Raw genomic sequence first — 17,784 nt, 5'->3', positions numbered from 1 at the left:
ACTGTATCCAAGACTTAAAACAATCATGTTTAAAATAATGTATTCATGGATAATGACAGCGCAACAAGTGGACATGTATATGATGAATATACTTGGTCATGGCCCAGATTTTGTGCTCATAGGGGAAATAACAACACTCGTTGCTGAGCTCAAAGGAAGTTATTCACAAACGTCCATCATCTCCGTGACATAGACTTTTCCCTTTCCCAATGTTACTTTAGCTTTGATCTATGTTCTAGAGGATCTCTGGTGCCCAGCAATAGTCTTTCACCAAGCAAGCTAAGCAGTTAATCAGCATGAAGAGTGATTACAGTTAAGGTAATTGTTCCAATTCTTAACCATTTTAGAGACAGTGGAATAATAATTTGGATCAATGTATGACAGTCCAGTACAAGTTGACAAATGTTTCCAAAAATAAAAAAAATTTAAAATAAAATAGAACATTTTTGTATTAATGAGAAATTTGGTACTTCACTAATGTAAAGCTTTTTTTTCCCCAGGGCCAGCCAGATTGTTCACAAGTAATGATGATCTTACTGCATCATTAAATACAGTTATACTTCATTTTTTAATTACACAATTCTTAATCCTATATCACTTATTAATACCACAACAAAATTTCCATAGTCTATTTCAACATAATCCCACAACAGTCCCCAATGCCTTGTCACAATACACTTGGAAAAGAGCGCTGATTCTTGAGCCTCATTGCTCCTGGGGTGGTCACAAAAGTTAATGATTTAATCAAAGTACTCAAAGTCTTTACCTGTCTCAGGTTAACAGTAAACACTGACCAGTTTCCTGTACTTAACAATAAACTGTTTATTACAAAGACATCAATTCCAACCACAGGCAAACAAACATATGAATTATCTTCCTACTCTAATAGTTGAGTCTCTAACCTCATTCTTAAACCTCTAAACATACATACAGACAGACAGACACAGAAACAAACACACATGGATATTATGGGTGGAGAAAACGATACTGGGGAGATACCATTCAATAGTACCAGGACCTCCTATTCTTCGATTCTCTTATTTCCAAGTTATTTCAATTTTTTGCCGAAGACACAGGGCACACTAATTGCAAAGTTATTCAATCACTGGTAAGTGGCAACAGTTTACAGCAAATGCTGGGAAAGAATATCTAGCTGTCTTCTAGTCTTTGGCAAGAGAGTTGGACCTTGTCTTTCTTGCTGTCTGGAAGCTCTGCCCCTGTACTGTAAACACAGCAGCTGTTCACCTGCCCGATCAGGGAATTGTCACCATTCTTATAACTTCTGGCATCCACAGCTAGTCCCTATGATACAAACCAAATCAGCAGCCCATCACTCAGTGAAGTATAATCTGCACACCCACCCCTTCCGCACCCCCAGTGCCATGTCATCTTAGATATCCTCCTCACTGCTGAGACAAAGCAACAGTGTAAACACAACTCACAATGAGTTCAAGTAACTTGTCTTTAATAGTGCTACTTATTCCACAATTCTTGGTTTAAACAGTCAATTTCCCATTTTAGCTGAAAATTTGTTGCTGGAAAAGCGCAGCAGGTCAAGCAGCATCCAAGGAACAGGAGAATCGACGTTTTGGGCACGAAACATCGATTCTCCTGTTCCTTGGATGCTGCCTGACCTGCTGCACTTTTCCAGCAACACATTTTCAGCTCTGATCTCCAGCATCTGCAGTCCTCACTTTCTCCTCGAAGAATTTCCCATTTTAGTCTATAATCCAAAATAAAGAAATAAAAAAATTAAATCTTTACAATGTGGAATAAATAGGGAATTTACAAGTTGGCAGGGCTTATTATTGGAGTGCCAGGACTGCAGTTATTTATAACTTGTATGAATGAATTAGACAAAGTGGCAAAGAGTAACGTATGTAAATTTGCTGATGATACAAAGCTAGGTGGGAGTATAAGCTACAAGGTGGACAGAAAGTCACCTTAAAAAGATACAGTTAAGTGAGTGGGCAGCAAGGTGGTAGCTGCAGTATAAAGTGGAAGTGTGAGGTTATTCACTTTGGCAGGAATAGGCAAGGAGAGTATTTTTAAAAGGTGTGAGATGTCTAAACATTGCAGTTCGGAGGGACTCAAGTTTATTCAGACAAGGAATACAAAGTTAGTATGAAGGCACAGCAAGCAATTAAGGCGGCAAATGGCATGTTGGCTGTTATTGCAAGGGACTGACAAGATTAAAAAAGTTTTGCTTCAAATGGTGCACACTTCAAGAGACTGAGCCCGGAAGAACAGCATCCGGGGGGAAAGTTAGGGTGACTGAAATATCCAAGACAGCTCAGGACAAGAGATTAGCAGGTCTAATGACACCTTGAAGATCAAATATATGAGAAGGATATTGGAGTGGGCCATACCAGGAAAGAGGAAGACCAAGAAGGAAATGGGTGGATGAACGCAATGCAAAATGATTTGAAGGAGAATGGCATCCAGAGACTGAGGCAAGAGAAGAAAGGCCATCATGATTTGTAATCCACCTAGTGGAATAAACAAATGTAAAAGTAGTGAAAGGAGTTGGTGAGATCACACCACAACTAATTTTTGTCTCTGTATTTATGAAAGGATATACCAAGATTCACCAGATTGGTCCTGGAATGAGAGGGTCGTCCTATGATAAGAAGCTGAGTAAATTGGGCCTACATTACCTGGATTTTGGAAGAAAAAAAAGAGGTGATCGCATTGAAGTAGACAAGATTCTGTTGGGCCGAAGGGCTTGTTTCCACGCTGGTCTGCTGACTCGAGGTTAGAATGCTATCACTGACCATTATTAACAACATTTCAACAAAGCTTTCAACAGTGAAAGCTTGACAAGTCATCACTTATGGCATCATCTCAGGTACAAAGTACCGAGGTCAAGATTCTTCAGCACATGTTTATTGAATCAGTTATTGTAATGTGTATCCAATATAAAAATATAGTGAAAAGCGTGCACCATTGCCACGCTTAGGCGCCTTCACAATAAATTAAAATAAAAGTAAAGAAAGTTCTGAGGAAAAACAAGTTTGAAAAGTAAATAAATAAAATGTCCAGCAAAACAGATCATAGGAATAAATTATAAAATAGAAAATAGGGCAGCAAGAGGGGAAATACGCAAAAGGCCAGAGTCAAGGAATGAGCTGAGTTTGAAAAGTGGTACAAACGATTGGTAGTGGCAAGGCCAAGAAACAATTTCGACACAGAGATGAACATATTAAATTTGAACCACTGGTGGAATATTGAGAAACGGTGCAGCAGGGATGGAAACCAGATTTTAGAGATTCAAATTTAGGTTGAATTTTGTGGTGTACTTAGTCTTAATTTAGTCTTCTTATAAATCTTTGGACATGAATGGTGGATCCCAGTGCAAAACATCAAATGTTCCTGTGTGAGAAAAAAAAATATTTGATACTCTTAACCAATACAGATTAGATACTGGGATTTCAGGTTCAATATTACTGACATACTTAGCTGAATTTAGCAACTCATCTATTTTAGACCAAGAACACAGCAATATGAAGTAGCCATCGTCCCATCACGCTCACATTAGAGAGAGGCGATTGCTGGTGGTTTTATCAGAGGGTCATCATGCCTCAGGGTGAGTTGAGAAGGTGGGACCTTTATGGTGACCTCAGCTGGTACAGGAATTGAACTCATACTGTTGGCATTACTCTGCATCACAAACCAGCCAATTGAGCTAACCAGCCCCACAGCAGTGAACAAGATCAGAAAACAACTTCATTTCAGCTAATCTGAATAGTTCAGAGGTTTTTTAAAAATAAATTTCTTCACGAAATGTGAGCTTCGTTCACAAAGCCAACATCTGTCCTCTATCCCAGTTGGGGGTGAGGAGCTGCTTCTTGAACTGCTTCAGTCCATGTGGCATAGGTCCACTCTCAACACTGTTAGGGAAAGAATACTAGGACCTACTGACATTGAAGGAATGATGACATATTTCCAAGTCAGGATGGTGTGTGACTGGAGGGGAATTTGTAGGTGGTGCTCCCTGTATCTGCTCCCCTTGCCCTTCTAGGCCGTAAAGGCTGCAAGATTGGATGGTGCTGTTGCAAAAGCTTTGGGAAATTTGTGTAGTGAATCTTGCAAACGGTTTACAACCACAGGACACCCAAGTGCTTTATGTAGTACTTTTGAAGTTATTTACTGTTCTAATGCAGAAAATGCAGCAACCCTTTGCACACAGCAAGACTATACAAACAGCAATGTGACAATGACCAGTTTTTGCAACGCCAACTGAGAGTTAAAGATTAGCCAGCAAACAAGGTAACATATACCTGGGTCTTAAAAGTCTAAAAGTTCATAGTTTCATTTACTTTGCCTCAGATTAACTCTTGAAATGTTGCAGGCCTGTATTTCCTTTTTGGTGCACTGAAGAAAGAGAGCCTGAAGGTTGATGGAGACAGATGCACGTAGTTTATTGCTACAGTAGCAGATTTCTCTTGCTTCTCTCCAGTCAAGGAGGAGTTAAACCCCAAAGCAAAATCTTGGCTTGGTTTTTCAAATAAGTAGGCAAAGGCTAGCCTGCGTTCTCTGCCTATTGATGATCTCAAGCGAGGTCCTGTTCCTTTGCTGATCTCAGCCTGTTCTTTCTGCCTAGAAAATTTCTCTCATCGGAAACCTGATTTCTATCAGATGACCACTGTACCTGTATCTCATTGTCCTTTCAAATGATTTCTGACAACTTAGGCCTTGGACACACAATAGTCTTTGAGTTGCAAGCATTCAGAAATCTTTGTAATGGAAAGAATTTGATCACATGCATTCTTTGAAATTCCACTCTAAAACTCAGTCTCTGTAAGTCTGTAGTGTGAACTAATTTCTAACATTATTTCAATAAGGTAGCTACTGAAAAGGTTTGTTGTACTTTGATAAAATCTCATGAATCAGTTTGAAAGCTGGTTTGCATTTTACTATCTTGTCCAGACTGGAAGACCAGTTCTCGGGCCTTCTGTAGTTCTACATATATTGACAGAAAAGGGTTATCTGATTTCTCAACTGCATTTTGTTTTAAAAGCAAGGTGTCCATTGCTTTAAAGAAAATGAGAAAGGATCAAATTTCAAATTTATGTTCCACATGTCCAGATTATTGAAGTATGACAACGGAGTCCAACAATCTCAGACTGTAACCTCTGCTCCCCCATTTTCCTTCATTTTCTTTGCATGCAGCCTTGACCTTGATTTTCTCGCTTATGCTTTCAAACAGCAAACTGTTCATTGCCTTCAATTGTCATCCCCTCTGGGCACATCTTCCGTTTCTTTACCTGTCCCATTACTATCTTCTCTGGCTATGGTGAAGTTGTACAAGATACTAGGGAGGCAACTTTTGGAGTGCTGTTCTAGTCCTGCTATCGGAAGGATATTATTGAATTGGGGAGGGTTCAGAAAAGATTCACCAGGATGTCGCCAGGACTAGAAGGTTTGCATTATAAAGGACAAGCTGGCTAGGCTGCCAGCTCAGCAAGCAAAGTTACAAACTGAACAACTGTTTATCCAATTGAAATGAGGTTCTCCAAACACTAGGGAAGTTGGCGCTGCTTTTCTTGATACAACATTAATGACGTACATTTTGGTACAAAAGGGACAATTTAAATATTTGCAGGTGACAAAAAATTTAAAAATTATTGTGAATTGTGAGGAGGATACTGCTAGCCTTCAATAGAACATAGATAGGTTGGTGGAACAAGTAGACATGCTGCAAATGAAACTTTATGCAGGGAAAAGTGGAGTTCTTTGTTGGAAAGAACAAGGGGAGGCAATTAAAAACTGAAGGATACAATTCAACTGCTGTATTCTGTCTAGTTCTGGGCAATACATTTAGTAAGGATGCAAAGGCTTTAGAGATAATGCAGAAAGAGCTTACAATAATGATTCCGGGGATGAGGAACTTCAGTTAAGTCAATAAACTGTGTAGCTGGGGCTGGTCTCTTTGGAGAAGAGAAGATTGAGAGGACATTTGACAGAGAGGTTTATAATCAATAGGTTTTCACAGATTAGACAGGGAAACACTGTTCCCATGGGTAGAAGGGGGTGAGAACTAGAGCACAACAATTTAGGGTGATTGGCGACACGAAAGAAAACCGTTGCAAGCATACAAACAAGGCACAAGAAGTTTCCTCTTGTGGGAGAACCTAGAACTAGTCACTCCACTCTTAGAACTTGCTCCACTATTCAATATGTTTGTGGCTGATCTCTCTTTAACCTCGACATTCCTGCATATTCCTCAATAATCTTCCGTCCTCGATAGTCAGTAATCCATCTGCCTCTGCTTTAAAAATATTTAAAGATTTTGCATCCACTGTCTTTTGAGAAAGGGAATTCTAAAGACTCTTAACTGTCTGTCTGCGAGAGAAGAAAAAGCTTCCTCCTCTGTTTTAAATGGAGTTCCCTTTTATTTTTTAACTATGATCCCTAGTTCTAGATTCTCCCACAAGAGGAAACATCTTTCAAAATCCACTTGGTCAAGGTATTTTATGCATTGAGTGGTTAGATCTTTAATACACTGCCCGAATGTATAGAGAAGGCAGATTCAATTTTGTCTTTCATAGGAAATTGAACAATAGCGTGAAGAAATAAAAATTACAAAGCTGTGGGGCAAGGTAAGAAACAGACTAGCAGGACTAGCTGAGTTGCTCTTGTAGAGAGCCAAATTTGACACGATGTGCTGAATGGTTTCACTCCGCACTATCATAATTTTATGATTCAATGTCCTGGGATGCACAAGCTCAGAGTACATGGATTTCTGTAAAGTCTACTGGCTTCATTAACTATCTGGATTTAACAGCACTTTGAGTCTGTCAACAGAACAAAAAGGTGCACGACTGGACAGACCATGGTTGTCTTGGAAGAAAACAGACGAGATCTGGATCTGATCCAACTTACTGAATGGCATCTGAATCACCAAAACACTTTTAATACATGAAAAGTAGGTAACACAATGCTAGATCCTATCAACAGTGTGATGTAGGTGTGAAAGACAGAGATGCAGTTCACTTACAGGTCATCCGGTCACCCAAGAATCACAGGCAAATAGGTACAGGACTAGGATTCAATTAGATCACAGCTGACCTGTACCTCAACTAACACCATTTACCACCAACCTTTGCTCCATATTCCTTGATACCCTTATCCAAGTCAAAAAAAAATCCAAATTTCAATTGACCAGTGTGCACAGAAGAGTTCCAGATTTCCACTGTCCTTTGCTTGCCAACGTGCTTCTTGATTTCCCTCTTGAACTCCAATGTTATGATTTTGTCCTTTTGCTCTTCATTCCCTTACCAAATGAAGTAGTTTCTATCTAGCCTATCAATTCTTTTTGCTCAGAGAATCAACAACTGATGCTCTCTGCTGTAGCCCAATGACAAGCAAGTCTGCACATTAAATGGTTTCTTTTTTTCTCATGGACTCAGGTTTTGTTAAATATCTCTGTTGACAACATTGACAAAGAATGTAACATAAGAGCATAAGGATTAGGAGTAGGAGTAATATTCGGTGGCACTGTTCAATAAGATCATGGCTGATCTGCTCCAGCCCTCAACTCCTCTTCCCTGCCAGCTCATCAGAGCCCTCAACTCCACAGTATTTAAAAATCTATCCACCACCTCTTTGACGATCTAGCTCCACAACTCTCTGGGATAGAGAATTCCAGACATTCACTGCCCCTGGGAGGAGAGGTTCCTCTGCATCTCAGTCTGAAATGAATGTGGTGCTGGAAAAGCACAGCCAGCCAGGCAGCATCCAAGGAGCAGGAGAGTCAATGTTTGAGCATAAGCTCTTCGTCAGGAATGCTTGTGCTGTCCTGATGAAGCGTTATGCTCAAAATGTCGACTCTCCTGCTCCTCGGATGCTGCCTGATCAGCTGTGCTTTTCCAGCACCATACTTTTTGACTCTGATCTCCAGCATCTGCATCCTCACTTTCTCCTAGTTTTAAATGAGTGTCTGCTTATTCTGTAATTGTGTTGTTTCCCCTCCCCAGTTCAAGATTCTCTCAATAATAGAAACAGCTTCTCAACATCCACTCTGCCAAGCTCCCTCAGAATCTTTCAATGCCACATCACCCATATCTAGTTCTTACGTAAAAGCAAAATACCGTGGATGCTGGAAATCTGAAATAAAATCTCAGCAGGCCAAGCAGCAGCTATGAAGAGAGAAACAAAATTATGTTGAGTCCAATGTGACTCTTCTTCTCCAGTTGTTTTATTATGGGAGACAACGTAAGCATTACCCCCACAGGCATAATTACCCTGATGGAGGCAAAGCCCACACTACAGTGTCAGATCACAAACCAAGAACATGATTAATATTTATTAAGCACCCTGCAGACCCCTCATGACCGTAGAAGCTGCCTCCACATTTATTTCCATCTGTTATCAATTAAATATTTAGCATCATGTTTGAAGTACCAAGGCACAGACTAATCAGCCTTATCAGTCAAGAAATCACCTCCTCACATTCAAATCACTAGTCAGTATATTCCAGAGCTCCAGGTCACCATTTATGGCACATCTCTAGTTGCCCTTCAGAAGGTGATGGCAGACATTTTTTTTTGAGACACTGCAGTCTGTGTGGTATAGGTCCACCCACAGCAGTTCTGAAAGGGAGCTAACTGTCTCTGTAAAAGGTTTCCCCCTCATCCCAGTCTGAATTATCATTGCAGTAAATCTTCATATGCATGTTGGAAATATCAAGTGATTACTTAATTGCAAGGTTTGTTTATTTCACAACTAATATGCATTACTCCCACCTTGTTGCAATTTCTCTTGACTTACAAACAAATAACTATTGGCAGCACGGTGGCTCAGTGGTTAGCATTGCTGCCTTACAATGCCTGGGACCCAGGTTCAATTCCAGCCTCGGCTGACTGCCTGTGTGCAGTTTGCACGTTCTCCTTGTTGTCTGCATGGGTTTCTTCCTACAATCCAAAGATGTGTAGGTTAGGTGAATTGGCCATGCTAAATTGCCCATAGTGTTCAGGGATGTGTAGGTTAGGTTCATTAGTCAGGGGAAAATATAGAATAATAGGGTAGAGATTTGGGTCTGGGGGGATTACTCTTTGGAGGGTTGGTGTGGACTTGTTGGGCTGAACGGCCTGTTTCCACACTATAGGGATTCTATCTCAAAACCTACATACATTTTTGTAATACTCCAAAAGCAGGACTATTATGTGGATCACTGTTCAAAATGTATTCAAGCCCATGTGTTGACATATCTGTACTAAAGGGTTACCAATCCATACTTTGCACAACTTGGAAATAAGTCGTAACATTACGTTGAGAATGAACTGCATTACAGCCCAATAACGTGGGTAGTTCCCTCCTCCCAACAACCCCTGTTTTCTGATATTACTCCATCTCTTTGTTGTGATTCACTCTCACGCCAGCAGTTAATCCAATTTCTATCTGCCCTCATTCTTGTGCCAGCATTATTTATGTTAGTGCTTGAGTAGATTCATTTTTCTGTTAAAATAGTGGGCAGGATCAGAATGCTGCCTTACCACTTCAAAGCCCACATTTCTCTTCCTATCAGGCAATACAAGACATTATGCTTGTACATGCAATGTAATGTTCTTTTAAATTGACATATTATTTCACCAGCTCCTTGAAAGTGGAGTCACAGGTAGATAGGATAGTGAAGAAGGCATTCGGCATGCTTTCCTTTATTGGTCCGAGTATTGAGTATTGGAGTCGGGAGGTCATGTTGCAGCTGTACAGGACATTGGTTAGGCCACTTTTGGAATATTGTATGCAATTCTGGTCTCCTTCCTATCAGAAAGATGATGTGAAACTTGAAAGGGCTCAGAAAAGATTTACAAGGATGTTGCCAGGGTTGGAGGGTTTGAGCTATCAGGAGAGATTGAATAGGTTAGGGCTATTTTCCCTGGAGCGTCAGAGGCTGAGGGGTGACCTTGTAGATGTTTATAAATTCATGAGGGGAATGGATAGGATAAATAGACAAAAGTATTTTCCCTGGGGTGGGGGAGTCCAGAACTAAAGGGCATAGGTTTAGGGTGAGAGGGGAAAGATATAAAAGAGACCTAAGAGGCAACTTTTTCATGCAGAGGGTGGTGCGTGTGAATGAGCTGCCGGGGAAGTGGTGAAAGCTGGCACAATTGCAACATTTAAAAGGCATTTGGGTGGGTATATGAAGAGGAAGGGTTTGGAGGGATATGGGCCAGGCGCTGGCAAGAGGGACTAGATTGGGTTGGGATATCTGGTCGGCATGGACACGTTGGACCGGAGGGTCTGTTTCCATGCTGTACATCTCTATGACTCAATACAGATTTTGCCAAAACAATGAACCTGTAAATATGGTCAGAATTCCACAGAGCACTTAATCATTGGTCTCAACCATTTTAGTAACATTTTTGAAGTCCTTCTTAAATTGAGGTGTTTGTGAGCAATATGTGCACAGATGAGAAATGTTCACAATACAATCCAAATATTATTTCTCCAAAAGAAAGCTGCTAGGGCTACGTTATGTAAAAATTGCAAAGAAAACTTTATGGAAGAAAAAACAAAATATCTGTATTTCTTCTTTATCCACTGATGAATCGTGGCTACTATGAAATTAACATTTGTATCCAAATTTTGAAACTGAATTTAATCTTAACAGCTCCTTTCCTGTTGCTATCATACTGGCAAAATTATTGTTTTGACCAAACTGAAAAGATTTGTAGCTTTTTCGCTCAAAATTAAATAATAATTCACTCTAATGGATAGGATAAATAGACAAAGTATTTTCCCTGGGGTGGGGGAGTCCAGAACTAAAGGGCAAGAGGGGAAAGATATAAAAGAGACCTAAGAGGCAACTTTAGGTGTTGCGTGTATGGAATGAGCTGACAGGGGGAGTGGTGAAAGCTGGTACAATTGCAACATTTAAGAGGCATTTGGGTGGGTATATGAATAGGAAGGGTTTGGAGGGATATGGGCCAGGTGCAATACATTGGCAATACAATGCTGGCATGATCCCCAGGCAGGTTACTGAGAAAAGGAATGATATAAGGGACAATGTTTTGTTTGTATTGCAGTGGCATCAGAGATACAGCTATGTGATGTGACCCTTTTGGATTTTTTTGTCTGCATTGTTTTTAAATGACTCATAGCCTTACATGTGGTCAATCAGCATTTTATCATGCTGTTGACAACAGTATCAACTTGCCATGGATTGATACTGATCAACCGATCGTACTGGCATTATTTATAAATTTGTAACAACTACTAACTGCATTGCAAAAGATGACAAAGTAAAAGCAGAAAGCAGGGTTCTTTATTTATTTTCTCCAAAGAGATATCTACATCAAAAGAAAACCAATTCTGAAGACTTATTAAATCTTGCAATACAGATGAGAATATTAAATAACTTCTCAGTGGAAAGCCCTTGCCAAAACCTTCACTGACCCCTTCAAAAAATATTTATTACCTCTTGTTACAGCGAGAAACAGTTTTCACCCTGGCTACCAGTAACAGTTCACAGAAATTGCTTTTAATCCACAGCTCCAGCTTTAGATGGTTTTCTCAACTATCTATATACGGTTTGAGTATGGTTCCATCCAAATGACTGCAGCTTCCCTTTGAACTCAAAGACATTTGGATGAGAATTCAGAAGGCATGGTCAGTAAATTTGCGATGACACCAAAATTGGTAGCATAGTAGACAATGTAGAAGGTTTTCTAAAATTACAAAGAGATCTTGATCAAATGGGTCAATTGGCTGAAAAATTGCAGATAGAGTTCAATCTAGATAAATGCAAGTATTGTATTGCATTTTGATACAACAAACAAGGGTAGGACTTATAGTATTAAAGAAAGGGCCTTGGGTAACCATAGAGTCATAGAGCTGTGCAGCACGGAAACAGACCCTTCGGTCCAAGCTGTCCATACCAACCAGATATTCCAACCCAATCTAGTCCCATCTGCCAGCACCTGGCCCATATCTCTCCAAACCCTTCCTATTCATATACCCATCCAGATACCTCTTAAATGTTGCAATTGTACCAGCCTCCACCACTTCCTCTGGCAGCTCATTCCATACACATACACCCTCTGCGTGAAAAGGTTGCCCCTTAGGTCTCTTTTATATCTTTCCCCTCTCACCCTAAACCTATGCCCTCTAGTTCTGGACTCCCCCACCCCAGGGAAAAGACTTTGTCTATTTATCCTATCCACGCCCCTCATGATTTTACAAACCTTAGCCTCCGATGCTCCAGGGAAAACAACCCCAGCCTATTCAACCTCTCCCAATAACTCAAATCCTCCAACCCTGGCAATATCCTTGTAAATCTTTTCTGAACCCTTTCAACTTTCACAACATCCTTCCGATAGGAAGGAGACCAGACTTGCACACAATATTCCAACACAGTGGCCTAACCAATGTCCTGTACAGCTGCAACATGACTTCCCAACTCCTGTACTCAATATTCTGACCAATAAAGGAAAGCATACCAAACGCCTTCTTCACTATCCTATCTACCTGCGACTCCACTTTCAAGGAGCTATGAAACTGCACTCCAAGGTCTCTCTGCTCAACAATACTCCCTAGGACCCCACAACCAAGTGCACAAGTCCTGCTAAGATTTGCTTTCCCAAAATGCAGCACCTCACATTTATCTAAATTAAACTCCATCTGCCACTTCTCAGCCCATTGGCCCATCTGATCAAGATTCCATTGTAATGTGAGGTAACCTTTTTCGCTGTGCACTACACCTCCAATTTTGGTGTCATCTGCAAACTTACTAACTGTACCTCTTATGCTCGCATCCAAATCATTTACATAAATGATGAAATGTAGTGGACCCAGCACCAATCCTTGTGGCACTCCACTGGTCACAGGCCTCCAATCTGAAAAGCAACCCTCCATCACCACCTTCTACCTTTGAGCCAGTTCTGTATCCAAATGGCTAGTTCTCCCTATATTCCACAAGATCTAACCTTGCTCACCAGTATCCCATGGGGAACCCTGTCGAATGCCTTACTGAAGTCCATATAGATCACATCTACCACTCAGTCCTCTTTGTTACTTCTTCAAAAAACTCAATCAAGTTTGTGAGACATGATTTCCCACGCACAAAGCCATGCTGACTATCCCTAATCAGTCCTTGCCTTTCCAAATACATGTACATCCTGTCCCTCAGGATTCCCTCCAACAACTTGCTCACTTCTGACGTCAGGCTCACCGGACTATAGTACCCTGGCTTGTCCTTACCACCTTTCTTAAATACTGGCACCACGTTAGCCAACCTCCTGTCTTCCGGTACCTCACCTGTGACTATCGATGATACAAATATCTCAGCAAGAGGCCCAGCAATCACTTCCCTAGCATCCCACAGAGCTCTAGGGTATACCTGGGGATTTATCCACTTTTATGCGTTTCAAGACATCCAGCACTTCCTCCTCTGTAATATGGACATTTTTCAAGATGTCACCATCTATTTCCCTACATTCCATATCTTCCATGTCCTTTTCCACAGTAAATACTGATGCAAAATACTCATTTAGTATCCCCCCATCTCCTGCATTTCCATACAAAGGCCGCTTGCTGACCTTTGAGGGACCCTATTCTCTCCCTAGTTACCCTTTTGTCCTTGTAGTATTTGTAAAATCCCTTTGGATTCTCCTTAACTCTATTTGCCAAAACTATCTCATGTCCCCTTTTTCCCTCCTGATTTCCCTCTTAAGTATACTTCTGCTGCCTTATACGCTTCTGAGGATTCACTTGATCTATCCTGTCTATACCTGACATATGCTTCCTTCTTTTTCTGAACCAAACCCTCAATTTCTTTAGACATCCAGCATTCCCTATACCTACCAGCCTTTCCTTTCACCCTAACAGGAATATACTGTCTCTGGATTCTCATTATCTAATTTCTGAATGCTTCCCATTTTCCAGCCGTCCTGTCCGACCCTGGGCCATGTTTCTGTAATTGTTGTGATACCCCAGCCCCATGTCCTGAGTTCATCTGTCTTCCCTGTTAGGCCTCTTGCATTGAAATAAATGCAGTTTAATTTATCAGTCCTACCTTGTTTTCTGTTCTCAACTGTACCGGTCTCAGATTGATCTCTTTCCTCACTATCTCCCTGGGTCCCAACCCAATCGTACTAGTTTAAATCCTCCCGAGCAGCTCTAGCAAATCTCCCTGCCAGCATATTAGTCCCCTTCCAATTTATATGCAATCCGTCCTTCTTGTACACTTCTACCCCAAAAGAAATTTCAATGATCCAAAAAATTTGAATCCTTTTTCCATACACCAGCTCCTCGGCCAAGCATTCGCCTGCTCTATCCTCCTATTCCTGCCCTCACTGGCTCGTAGCACCAGGAGTAATCCAGGTATTACTACTCTCAAGGACCTTCTTAAATTCCTGCCTAGCTCTCTGTAAGCTCCCTTCAGAATTTCAACCTTTTCCCTTCCTATGTCGTTGGTACTGATGTGTAAAATGACCTCCTGCTGGCCCCTCTCCCTCTTGAGACTTGTAGAACAGAAACACCTGGTGGTGCAGGTAAATAATTCTTTGAAGTTTGCGTCACATACAGATAGGGTGTTTAAAAAAGGTTTTTGTTTAAAAAAGGTTTTTGACAACACTTGCCTTCATTGCTCAGTCTTTTGAGTATAGGAATTGAGATGTCACGCTGATGTTGTATTGGACATTGGTGAGGCCTATTCTGAAATATGTGTCCAGTTCTGGTTACCCAGTTATAGGAAGGATATTATTAAGCTGAAGAGGGTTAAGAAGAGATTTAGGACGCTGCCAGGAATGCAAGGTTTGAGTTATAAGGAAAGACTGGATAGGCTGAGATTTTTTTCACTGGATCGTAGAAGGTTGAGAGGCGACCTGAAAGAAGTTTACAGAATAATGAGGAGTGTATACAGAGTTAATGGTCGCAGTCCTTTCCCTTGGATGGAGGAATTTCAAAACTAGGGGGCACATTTTTAAGGTGAGATGAGATTTTAAAAAGACATGGGGGCAATATGTTTTTTTTAAACACAGAGGGTGGTTTGCATGTGAAATGAACTTCCACAGGAAGTTGGGGATGTGAGTGCAATTACAACATTTAAAAGACATTTGGATAATGTTTGGAGGGATATGGGCCAGGAGCAGGCAGGTGGGACTAGCTTAGTTTGGGATTATGGTTGACATGGACTGGTGGGACCAAAGGGTCTGTTTCCGTGCTGTACGACTATGTAATTTGAAGTTTACGTGAAAGATTGCAAACTACATGGCCCTGCTTACGACAGGACACATTATGACAATTCAAACATCACTGAGTGTCTTTATCATATTTATTTTTATTTTCTCATTACATTTATAATTTAAACTTCCAAATCATTTTTTGTCGACTTAGAAACTAGTGAACTTCCATACTGCATTGATACTAACGTTATATAAATCACTCAAAAACTCCTCAGAAGTAACCAATTAGTTGTCTACTACAGTATTGAAATAACTTATAAAATAATCAGTTACAGTTTGTCTAACAATGTTTTTACATTGTCACTTTACTGGCATGAATTCTCAAAAAACAAAGAAAGTGCATTGTGTCTGACTAATACTACTATCTCTGGCTAGCACAAAATAAATGACCACTTAGAATATCTGGACGGGTACGAGGGAGAGACCTCGCATCCATTTATTAAGTGCATCATTCTGAGTTATCTTTTCATCACAAAGTTCTCACTGGCAAGGTCCCTAATACTTGGCTGGATTGCATTGGAAAAGGATGTACCCTATTGAATGCAGAGATTTGTTTTTTTCTGTAGTTTCCATCTACAAATCACCGTTCACTAAATTTCCATCCAAATTTCTCTCATACTTGTGCAGGATTTTGTTTTATTTTTCTTTTAATGGTTCGAAGTAGATTAAAACAAGTGGGTTTTCTTTTAAACAATGCACAAATTACCCCTATCCACGATCCTTTTTCCCAATTAGCATGAATGCAGCACAGTTCACCACCACAGCATATGGAGGACGTCTTCCCCTAGAAACAGATTTCTCCTCAGACAGTATGTTGAGAACTTTAAAATTAAAAAAGGGCGCTTCATTCAAGTAAAATTCAAGGGCTCCTGCACTAACTTCCTGCTTCATGTCATGCAATTCAAAACATGAGATAATTCAACTTTTCAATTAGCGGATTGGGACGAAGATATTTTCTTCCTTTTTTTTCAACACCGAACTTGAGTTTGGCCGTTACAAGCGTCGCGCATGCGCAGCCTCTCGCTTGCCTGCGCGAGCTTTCGGTTTTCCCGGGGCCTCAGATGCATTCCCCCCTCCCCCCACTCTCTCTCTCTCTCTCTCTCTCTCTATTTTTTTGAATGTTCGGGAAATAGATGGAGGAGGAAAGAATGATATTTCCCTCCATACCAACCCCGGCAAAAAAAAATAGGTTTATGGCGCGCACTCCAGCTCTACCGGAAGACGTCAAGCGGCCGATTCGCTTGAGAAGAATCGGCCGCTGCTCTTTGCTGCCATAAATTTATAAATTATGCTAATGGCGGAGAAAAAAATCCAAATGAGGCGACACAACCTCCGTCCTCCTCCCCGCCACTTCTCACCTCTTTCTCGGAGATGTGTGCACACACTCTCACACAGATATAAAAGAAAAAGCTTGCTCCCTCCCCCAACTCCACCCAGGATTACCTGCATCTACTTACCGTTAGTTTTTAATCTTTCAGCTGCAGAAAGTAGCCCGGAAACTGTCCGCTTTTCACCAGCTTGTTTGCCAACAATTCTTTTGAAGCAAGTTACAAGGGGGGGAAAAAAAGTCGAGTTTTGTTTTCAATTTAAGACGAACGGCAAGTCTATTGATTAACGGAGGAATATTTGCATCGTTTTTTTTAGAAAAGATGGGCCTTGAGGAATATTTTATTATTTCTTCACAGTTTTCACCATTATCATGGAAACGTTTGGCGGTCCTAAACTCTTAAGGAAATTGTCTTGCCGATGCTTCCTTTGTAATTAAAAAGCCACCAGCTTCGATAAACATTGCTCGTTAAGCACTACGTTATGAACATAATTTATGCAAAGGCGAGTCTGCATACGACAAAAAAATGTTGATGTTGCCTTTCCGATCTGCGAGGACAGATGGCGCTCTTTCCTCCTTAAAGGGACAACGTCTCTGCGAACCACTTCAACTGGGAGCATGTGACACACAGAGCTAGCAAAGGTCGCCAGGTCTCGGACTGACAAGCTAATGTGAGAACTGTGAATGCGCTGTCAGTTTTGATATTTATTTTGAATACAGAAACATGCTTAAAATATTCAGCAGGTCCAGGCAGAATCTGTGGGAAGAAGAAAACAGGCAGCCTACCGTCAGAATTTTGAGATTTGCTTTGATGATTTTTTAAAAACAATCTAAACAATAGTAAGCTATATATGGATTCATTATTCATGTTTAGAAGTCCATGGGTGTGGTGGGTGGCACAGCAGTTAGCACTGCTGTCTCACAGCGCCAGAGACCTGGGTTCAATTCCTGCCTCAGGACTGTGCAGAGTTTGCACATTCTCCCCGAGTCTGCGTGGGTTTCCTCCAGGTGCTCCGCTTTCCTCCCACAGTCCAAAAATGTGCACGTCAGGTAAATTGGCCATGCTAAATTGCCCGTAGTGTTAGGGGAATGGGCTTGGGGTGGGTCGGTGTGGACTTGTTGGGCCGAAGGGCCTGTTTCCACAGTGTAAATAATCTATAAAATGATAGTAATTAATTATTATATAAATATGTATATAGGAGCACTACATATTTTGTATAGGTGAGCAAACATGTATTGATGCCAATTCCCAAATACATCAGCAGGGTT

The 17,784-nt window shown here is 40.9% G+C and overlaps 2 protein-coding genes across 7 annotated transcripts in view; one reads left to right on the top strand and one right to left on the bottom strand.

The window, feature by feature from the left end:
* pou6f1 (POU class 6 homeobox 1) overlaps positions 1-17,070 on the bottom strand; it is a 131,552-nt gene extending 114,482 nt beyond the window's left edge. For 2 of the 6 annotated variants that reach the window (XM_072567303.1, XM_072567304.1), the window contains exon 1: positions 16,646-17,069. The gene's annotated coding sequence lies outside the window, so the exon portion shown is untranslated. Of the gene's footprint in view, positions 1-16,645 lie in introns of all 6 variants that reach the window. The other 4 variants (XM_072567307.1, XM_072567306.1, XM_072567305.1 and 1 more) reach the window with 3 other exon arrangements.
* Positions 17,071-17,167: 97 nt separating this feature from the next.
* dazap2 (DAZ associated protein 2) overlaps positions 17,168-17,784 on the top strand; it is a 71,752-nt gene continuing 71,135 nt past the window's right edge. The window contains exon 1 of the mRNA XM_072567310.1: positions 17,168-17,186. The gene's annotated coding sequence lies outside the window, so the exon portion shown is untranslated. The remainder of the gene's footprint in view (positions 17,187-17,784) is intronic.

The sequence above is a fragment of the Chiloscyllium punctatum genome, chromosome X (genome assembly GCF_047496795.1).
Source record: "Chiloscyllium punctatum isolate Juve2018m chromosome X, sChiPun1.3, whole genome shotgun sequence".
NCBI classification, from domain to species: domain Eukaryota; kingdom Metazoa; phylum Chordata; class Chondrichthyes; order Orectolobiformes; family Hemiscylliidae; genus Chiloscyllium; species Chiloscyllium punctatum.
The sequence above is the reverse complement of the archived record's forward strand: the minus strand, read 5'-3'. Positions and strand labels throughout refer to the sequence as shown.